Below are 9344 nucleotides of genomic sequence, written 5' to 3'. Positions count from 1 at the left end.
AACGGTGAGTGATTTCTTATGATTGTCGAGTATAGGTTTTGTCGCTTTTGATCCAAAATATGAAGTCGGGTCACCAGGTAACAAAATATTTGTTGGCTCAGTGTCACCTTCCCACATCATTCGTATCTCATTCTGTCAACCACAGGTTGTACTTTTTGATTATTTCAATTAAATATACAGCCTCAGACCGAGGGCAACACTACACCACTGTGATAGCCTTAGTATTCTATAGGTCTATCTATCAATTATATACTTATTGGTCCATATTAGCCTGTGTCTAATGAGTAGCATACTTTATTGACTATTTTACAGCATGGATAATACAACACACTCTGATATGTACAAATAGTGACTTATAGACTGGCTCAATGAAACCAGTTTGTTTGAAAGTTTATCATATCGTTATATTCCTTCCCATGATCGTATTACGTACTAGTTCATCTTCATATCTTGAGAGATGATCTGTATTCCAGACTCACCGTCCTCACTCAAACAGTCACCATTTCCTTTCCATTGACATTCATCAAGGGTTTCTGTTCAGTATTTCCTGTAATGGCGATGTTTGTGATATTCATAAGAAGAAGAGTGAAGCATTAGGAAATGGGGTCCTATGTGCCTGATCTCCATGTCAGCGCTTACAACTACTGAGGTCAATGGACAATACATGCTGAACGTTGATCCAAATACACTGAACACTTGACTTCTTCATGTAATCGCTAAAATTGTGACATAAACAAACGAAGTAACTGAAATGAGAGTGAAATCCTGTTACTTTAGGGAAGGTGGCTGCTTCCGTTATCACCTAACTATACTCAAACAGGGGCACAACGGGGACAGGAGTTCTTCAAGGGGTGACGTATTCAGCACCTATTCGATATGCAATGAATATTATGTATTCCTGACGAGTCTAACTGCATAAGGAGTATATAATTATCAAGATATCAGCCCTTCTGCTAATGAAACTGTCACTGTTATCTTAGGTAAATGCATGAAAACATTAGTTCCGCATTGATAAGTTAGGCTTCGCTGTCCGTGAATAGATAACATTACAAGGAGCCCTGTGTGTTTTAGAAATGTTTTGGATCAAGAGTTTAGGATATGTTTTGTACTGTACTGTAATAGAATAAGTGGGTGTAGAGGTTGGGGAGTAGGGGTAAGGAATGTTTCCTCTCCTACAGGATGTGTAAGCCGATATACGGTCCGCCCACGAAAGTATTCTTGTGACGCTTGTGATAATCCGGTTATGAATTAGGACGTCGAATGTATCTGAGGCCTCAAGAGTAATAACCCTGTACACTGGCTGGGCGGTAACCTCCCAAAACTTAGACCGCCATATCTTTAGACACCTGGGAGTTCACCAGATGTTATCCATGCTGGACACATACTGGGAATAGATAGGTGTTCTGTATAACTCCGCCACTTGCCACAGCCTCGCACCTGGAGCTATCGTCTTTATTAATTACTTCAAGGGTGTTAGTTTGTAGCAATAGTAGAAATCTCATCTATTGATTGTGATACTATAGTGGCAGATACGGGGTGTACTGATACTATCATGTACTGACAGGGTAAATGTACAGGGGCCGTACTGATACTATCATGGCAGATACAGGGCCGTACTGATACTATCGGGGGTGTGTATTGGTGTGTGATTGTAGTGGCAGATACGGGGGTGTACTGATACTATCATGTATTGATGGGTGATTGTAGTGCCAGATACGGGGGTGTACTGATACTATCATGTATTGATGGGTGATTGTAGTGCCAGATACGGGGTGTACTGATACTATCATGTATTGATGGGTGATGTAGTGATACTATCATGTGTACTGATGGGTGATTGTAGTGGCAGATACGGGGATGTACTGATACTATCATGTATTGATGGGTGACTGTAGTGGCAGTAACGGGGGTGTACTGATACTATCATCTGTGTATGGGTGATTGTAGTGGGAGATACGGGGGTGTACTGATAGTATCATGTATCGATACTAGTGTTAATATATAGGGAGATGTACTGACAGCTACTTTGAACAAAGTAAACAGAACTGACAGTCACTCTCCTAAATGTGACAGACGTCTGCAATCTTTGACCATATGTGTTTTGTGAACGAAATTCGGTTACTTGCTGGACATTGCTGACGCATAAATCTCTATTTTGTCCTCGACGTAAAAAACATGCGCTTTGAGATGTAGCAGACTCGAAAAGAAGCAGTGAAGGACCTGTCAAGTTTAAATATCCTAAAAATCGATATTGCCCTTAAAATAAATGACCTGTTTAATATCAATTCTAGTAAATTATTGAACAGAAGTATCTACTTGACATCAAGAATAGGTAGACCCTGAACACGTGGGTAAAGCCGCTTTGAACTGTATTCCAGTGTCTGACAAACGTGGGAAGCAAGTGATGCGTGTATTCGACTCACTGGCATGTGCTTACAAACCTAGAAATATGACCGAGAATAACCGGAACTCGAACACACGAGGACACGCTTTTGGTTTGACAAAGGGAGTCACAATCTCATTTTTTAAAACGTGTATGAATTGCACAGATAGCATATTGTGTTGAGGACTGTAAACAATACCACTGGGACCAAAGGAAATACTATCTTTCATTCCTCAAATAGGATGACATTTGAAGAGCTCCAGCGTGCACGTGAATGATACATGTTGGAAGTGCTTTGACATATTGAACCAATCCATTTACGTCCTCGACGCTTGTGGAGCATTTGTCCGTCTCACAGTCCCTAAACAACATTTTCCACATGCCGAACCCTTTCCTCAATGCGAAACCTTAGGTTCAACAAGTCTAGGTTTCATCCTTCTCTGAATCTCACAATGGCTCATTTTCAATATCTGTGTAATGTGATCCGAACTCAGGAGAATGCAGCTTGTTGGTGTGAACTGTTTCTGTATAGTCATTGTTGGTGTGAACTGTTCCTGTATAGTCATTGTTGGTGTGAACTGTTCCTGCATAGTCATTGCTGGTGTGAACTGTTCCTGTATAGTCATTGTTGGTGATAACTGTTCCTGCATAGTCATTGTTAGTGTGAACTGTTCCTGTATAGTCATTGTGTGAACTGTTCCTGTATAGTCATATGTTGGTGAACTGTTCCTGTAACATTGTTGGTGTGAACTGTTCCTGCATATAGTCATTGTTTGTATAGTCATTGTGGTGATCACTGTTCCTGTATAGTCATTGTTGGTGTGAACTGTTCCTGTATAGTCATTGTTGGTGTGAACTGTTCCTGTATAGTCATTGTTGGTGTGAACTGTTCCTGCATAGTCATTGTTGGTGTGAACTGTTCCTGTATAGTCATTGTTGGTGTGAACTGTTCCTGTATAGTCATTGTTGGTGAACTGTTCCTGTATAGTCATTGTTGGTGTGAACTGTTCCTGTATAGTCATTGTTGGTGTGAACTGTTCCTGTATAGTCATTGTTGGTGTGAACTGTTCCTGTAGAGTCATTGTTGGTGTGAACTGTTCCTGTATAGTCATTGTTGGTGTGAACTGTTCCTGTATAGCCTGTGAACTGTTCATGTATAGTCTTTGAACTGTTCCTGTAATGTCATTGTTGGTGTGAACTGTTCCTGTATAGTCATTGTTGGTGTGAACTGTTCCTGTATGGTCTGTGAACTGTTCCTGTATAGCCCGTGAACTGTTCCAGTATAGTCACTGTTGGTGTGAACTGTTCCTGTATAGTAATTCTTGGTGTGAACTGTTCCAGTATAGTCTGTGAACTGTTCCTTTATAGTATGTGAACTGTTCGTGTATAGTCATTGTTGGTGTGAACTGTTCCTGTATATTTATTGTTGGTGTGAACTGTTCCTGTATAGTCTGTGAACTGTTCCTGTATAGCCTGTGAACTGTTCCAGTATGGTCATTGTTGGTGTGAACTGTTCCTGTATAGTAATTCTTGGTGTGAACTGTTCCAGTATAGTCTGTGAACTGTTCCTTTATAGTCTGTGAACTGTTCCTGTATGGTCATTGTTGGTGTGAACTGTTCCTGTGTGGTCATTGTTGGTGTGAACTGTTCCAGTATAGTCATTGTTGGTGATAACTGTTCCTGTATAGTCATTGTTAGTGTGAACTGTTCCTGTAGTCATTGTTAGCGTGAACTGTTCCAGTATAGTCATTGTTGGTGTGAACTGTTCCTGTATATTTATTGTTGGTGTGGACTGTTCCTGTATAGTCATTGTTGGTGTGAACTGTTCCTGTATAGTCATTGTTGGTGTGAACTGTTCCTGTATAGTCATTGTTGGTGTGAACTGTTCCTGTATAGTCATTGTTGGTGTGAACTGTTCCTGTATAGTCATTGTTGGTGTGAACTGTTCCTGTATAGTCATTGTTGGTGTGAACTGTTCCTGTATAGTCATTGTTGGTGTGAACTGTTCCTGTATAGTCGACCCGTGAAGATCCGGGGTAGAATAGGTCTTCAGCAACCCATGTGCTTGCCATAAAAAGGCGACTATCTTGTCGTAAGAGGCGACTAACGGGATCGGGTGGTCAGTTTCGCTGACTTGGTTGACACATGTCATCGGTTCCCAATTGCGCAGATCGATGCTCATGCTATTGATCACTGGATTGTCTGGTCCAGACTCGATTATTTACAGACCGCCGCCATATAGCTGGAATATTGCTGAGTGCGGCGTAAAACTAAACTCACTCACTCACTCCTGTATAGTCATTGTTGGTGTGAACTGTTCCTGTATAGTCATTGTTGTTGTGAACTGTTCCTGTATAGTCATTGTTGGTGTGAACTGTTCCTGTATAGTCATTGTTGGTGTGAACTGTTCCTGTATAGTCATTGTTGGTGTGAACTGTTCCTGTATAGTCATTGTTGGTGTGAACTGTTCCTGTATAGTCATTGTTGGTGTGAACTGTTCCTGTATAGTCATTGTTGGTGTGAACTGTTCCTGTATAGTCATTGTTGGTGTGAACTGTTCCAGTATAGTCATTGTTGGTGTGAACTGTTCCTGTATAGTCATTGTTGGTGTGAACTGTTGCAGTATAGTCAATGTTGGTGTGAACTGTTCCTGTATAGTCTGTGAACTGTTCCTGTATAGTCATCTAGATATATAGTCGCTACACGTCGAAACACATTCCTTTCACTAACATATTATATTGTGCCATTACCAATGTTTCCAAGCTATATAAGATATTGTTGTCAGTTATGACCATCCCCTTATCGCATCAATGACACATTATAAAAACTTCTTTTATTTCATCATCACTTTTCAGATACTATTTATTCGATAACCGGACGTTTGCAAACCGGATTCTCGTACATCAAATTTTAGAAAAATGTCTGAAAGTCATAACATTTTTTGACATTGTGAAAAGACGGAAGATACAGTGGATGACCTTGCGTCCGTGAACATCCGAGTTAGAACTGTTATTCAACAACCAAATCCAGCTCGTCGGGTTCGATTTGCGCTCCAGTAAAACCTGCGTATCGTGAGAGGCGATTAGCGAGACCGATAACCGGAACATGCATGGTTAGCCTCAGTGATTTAAAAAAAAAAATAACCTAACTTAATATTTTCATTTAATGTTGTTCACATGGCCAAATAAACCGTTTATCAAATTAGGGCTTGGGACAAAACTTCCACCTCAACATTACATCATCCTTTATTACGTATATATGGCTATGAGGCCAACAGTACAACATGTGTAAAACAGTAAGGTAAAGATATGCATATGCGCCACACTGAGAATGTAGATCTGATTACAAGTTATACGATTAAGTGTTCAGAGATTTTTGTTTCGATCTAAGCACAAACACCTTTTTAAGAAAGATACAAAGTCTTAATAGTCTATTCTTATCGCTTGTTCTCATCAATTCAATAAACATTTGGACATGAGGGTAATTACGACAGTGTTCAGGTAAATATTTAGCACGATACTCATTGTAAAGAAGACATACTTATGTAATATGGAATTCATCATCTAGTTCAGTCACACAGGAACTACAAAACGCATTTTATAGTTTTTGGAGTATCTATACGAATTAACATTAAAATCATGTACATTACAACGAAGTTTTGTCAAACATCTCCGTAAATCGTTTGAAGTAATAGTTACAAGATATTTTTCAAGAAAATAGTCTGTCTTTATGGTGGAATAGAACGTCAAGGATTCAGAATAAGCTATATATTCATGCCACATAATAAATGTCTTTGCAACGTTGTTTAAAATTCTCCAGAAAACATTTCTTGCTACCAACATCTTGTGCTATCCATACATAGCCGAAACCGTATCTAAATAATAGCATTCTCACTTTTGATACCCAGTTCTCATCCCCATTATCATCTAGTCTTTTTAACATTTCATTACATTTCTTTGTATATCTGTGTGGCGGTTGCCGTAAAATCCTCATCCAAGACGACAGGAGGCTAATATAGGCACATATTTCAATAGGATAACGACCGCATTCTGCCAGTGCGTCTTTACATGATGCCCTAGAACCAATCTGTAATACATATTTACAAAAACTTGAATGAACCTTTTCAATTTGTTTACGTTTTTCCCATCTCCAAAGCTCAGCCCCATTTAAGTGTATAGGCTTAATCTTGCCATTAAACAGTTTGAATGCTGCCTCAATTGGCAGATTTTGTATTTTGTTGATAAAACGTTTAATTGGGTAGAGTGCCTTTTCTGCTTGTTGGGAAAGTGCCCGACTATTAATCCTAAGTTCCAAGAAGACGTCCCGTCTTAAGGATTTGGTTAAATAGTCTATTTAACAAAGGCAACAAAACCATAGAAACCTCCTTAATTGACTCTGCGGGTATACCATCCTGCCCCGGTGCCTTTCCACATTTGAACTTTTTAATAGCATTAATAATTTCCTGATCACTTATACAGCTGGCAATTTCAATATCACTCTTATTACAAAATTCACAATCGTCCATATTGTGACTTGACATGAAATAAGAGATAAAATATTCAGCAATGTCATTATTTGCGTTATCAGGGTTTAGAAGTTGTTGAAAATATTCATGCCGTGTCTCAGGTGAAATAACTTGTGAGCAAACATTATCGATAGCAATATCTTTTGATTACTCTCCAAAATCGTGTACAATTCTTATCGTTCGCTGCATCAATGATGTCATCAAGTATATCTTTATCATATTCAGCTTTCTTTTCACTACACAATTTCTGAAACCGTTTTTTAACTTCAAGGTATTTTCTACAATGCACAATGTTATTTGTTTTCCTACATTTATTCAAAAGCTTATACTTATATCGTTTAAGTTGTTCTCATTCCCGATCGAACCACTTGGGTTGAGGTGTGTATTGTGTGTTGTTGATATTCAGCCTGTCTACTTTGTTATGCTTTGGGGGCGGTGGGGTAGCCTAGTGGTTAAAGCGTTGGCTCGTCACGCCGAAGGCCCGGGTTCGATTCCCCACATGGGCACAATGTGTTAAGCCCATTTCTGGTGTCCCCCGCCGTGATATTGCTGGAATATTGCTAAAAGCGGCGTAAAACTAAACTCAGTCAGTGTTATGCTTTGAACTATATTAGTTCACAGCGTTAAAACACTCACTAAATAATTCATTGAATGTGTGTATGGCTTTATCTATGTCCTTATTCAAATGCTCATAGAAATACAATTTGAGTAAACGTGAAATCCCCTCATCTATCATTTCCTGCCCTCCCATCCAGGATATGCATATTTAACTTGCGACATTTTGATAGTAATTGTTTCCCTTCATCATCTATCACAACATTTTTACAAGATCGTAAAATATCAAAACCATCATTGTCATATTCAAATTTGTCAAGTGGCAAATACGACGTGTCATCGTTTTGTATGAAATATTGCTCACTACCAGTTCGTGCGTTCATTTCCCCACGCACGATATGTTCTTGCCCCAAGTTCCTATCAAACAAATGATATTATACTTTGTGCACAAATGTATCAGATTATTCATTTCTGACCGGATTTTAGAATAAAGTCTGTCAATATTCTATGTAAGCAACTTAATATACTGAACCGCAAAAGAAACGCAAGTCAAAATCCAGATTTTGAAAAACTTTACTTTTGACAGATAATACATGAAAACAGGTACATAATAACAATCTTGCACTTGTTGCATGATGACTGGGACATGTCAGTCAATGCATGGAAACATTGTTGGTTTACTTTGCATTGAAGACAAAATCGAAATTGATCCAACAAGTCAGTAGCGCGTATGTCAACCTCGTGCATTCACTACAGCTGTGCACCGCCTGAACATGGAGTGAATCAGACGGTTGAAAATGGCCCAAGGGATTGCCGCACATGTCCGGATGATGGCTGCCTGGAGTTCTGCTGCAGTTGTCGGACGTGGTCGGACTTCAATCAGTCGTCACTGCATCTCGTCCCAAAAATATTCGATCGGGTTTAATTCGGGACTGACAGCAGGCCATGGCAGTAGTCGGATGTTATGCTGCTGGAAAAATGCCTGAGTGACTCTAGCAGTGTGGGGCCTGGCATTATCTTGCTGCTGGTGTCGGACGAAAAATGGCACAACCTGGGGTCGGAGGATCTGGTCGATATAACGTTGGGCAGTGACTCCATTTCCCCGACCTATCCCAATATTCTGGAAGAATACTGGCCCTTATCTCTGATTCAGGCCAATCTCTGCCCATACCATAACGCTTGGACCTCCCCATGCATCATCTTCAATTACACATACGTCAGCAAAGCGTTCACCTCGTCTTCGCCATATTCGAACTCGGCCGTCAGCATGAGAAATGCAAAACCGACTTTCATCAGAGGACAATACCAGTCTCCACTGTTGATGACGCCAGTTTCGATGCAACGTAGCCCACTGCAGACGATTCTCGGTGTGAGGATAGGACGTCGAGCTGGACGACGACAACGGAGGTGGACTGCTCTGAGTCTGCGCCGAACTGTACCTCCGCTTATTGCTCGGTTGTGATGTCCAATAGTCTGTCGGGCACTCTCGATGGCAGATAAGAATCGATCCCCGATGTGCGAACGTTGAATGTGTCGATCTTGCCGTGGTGTTGTGACTCTCGGACGTCCAGGACGTTGGCGGTCAGCAGTGGTCTGTGTAGCAGCAAAACGTTCCTGAAGACGGTAAGTGGTCGTTATTTGCACATGGAATGCATTGGCAACATCTGCAACACTCTGTCCAGCTTCAAGACGGCCGATGGTTTGTTCCCTCTGTTGCGTCGTTAACCTTGGCATTCTTGGTGGGCGTTTATCGGGAGTGATTTCAAACTGATTTGAGGGCAGTTTTATACCCCTATGTGTCCGTGACATAATGCGCATCATGATTTTCATGACAAACTTCTGCAACCACATCCCACGGCCAATACGATTGCTGCGTTTTGG

At 40.5% G+C, this 9344-nt stretch overlaps 1 protein-coding gene across 1 annotated transcript in view; it reads left to right on the top strand.

Moving 5' to 3' along the window:
• Positions 1-9344, top strand: part of LOC124253003 — a 47140-nt gene that overhangs the window by 457 nt on the left and 37339 nt on the right. The window lies entirely within an intron of this gene.

Source organism: Haliotis rubra, unplaced genomic scaffold (assembly GCF_003918875.1).
Source record: "Haliotis rubra isolate DU_JTF1 unplaced genomic scaffold, ASM391887v1 Scf53, whole genome shotgun sequence".
Lineage (NCBI taxonomy): Eukaryota > Metazoa > Mollusca > Gastropoda > Lepetellida > Haliotidae > Haliotis > Haliotis rubra.
This window is presented reverse-complemented; position numbering and strand designations above follow the sequence as displayed.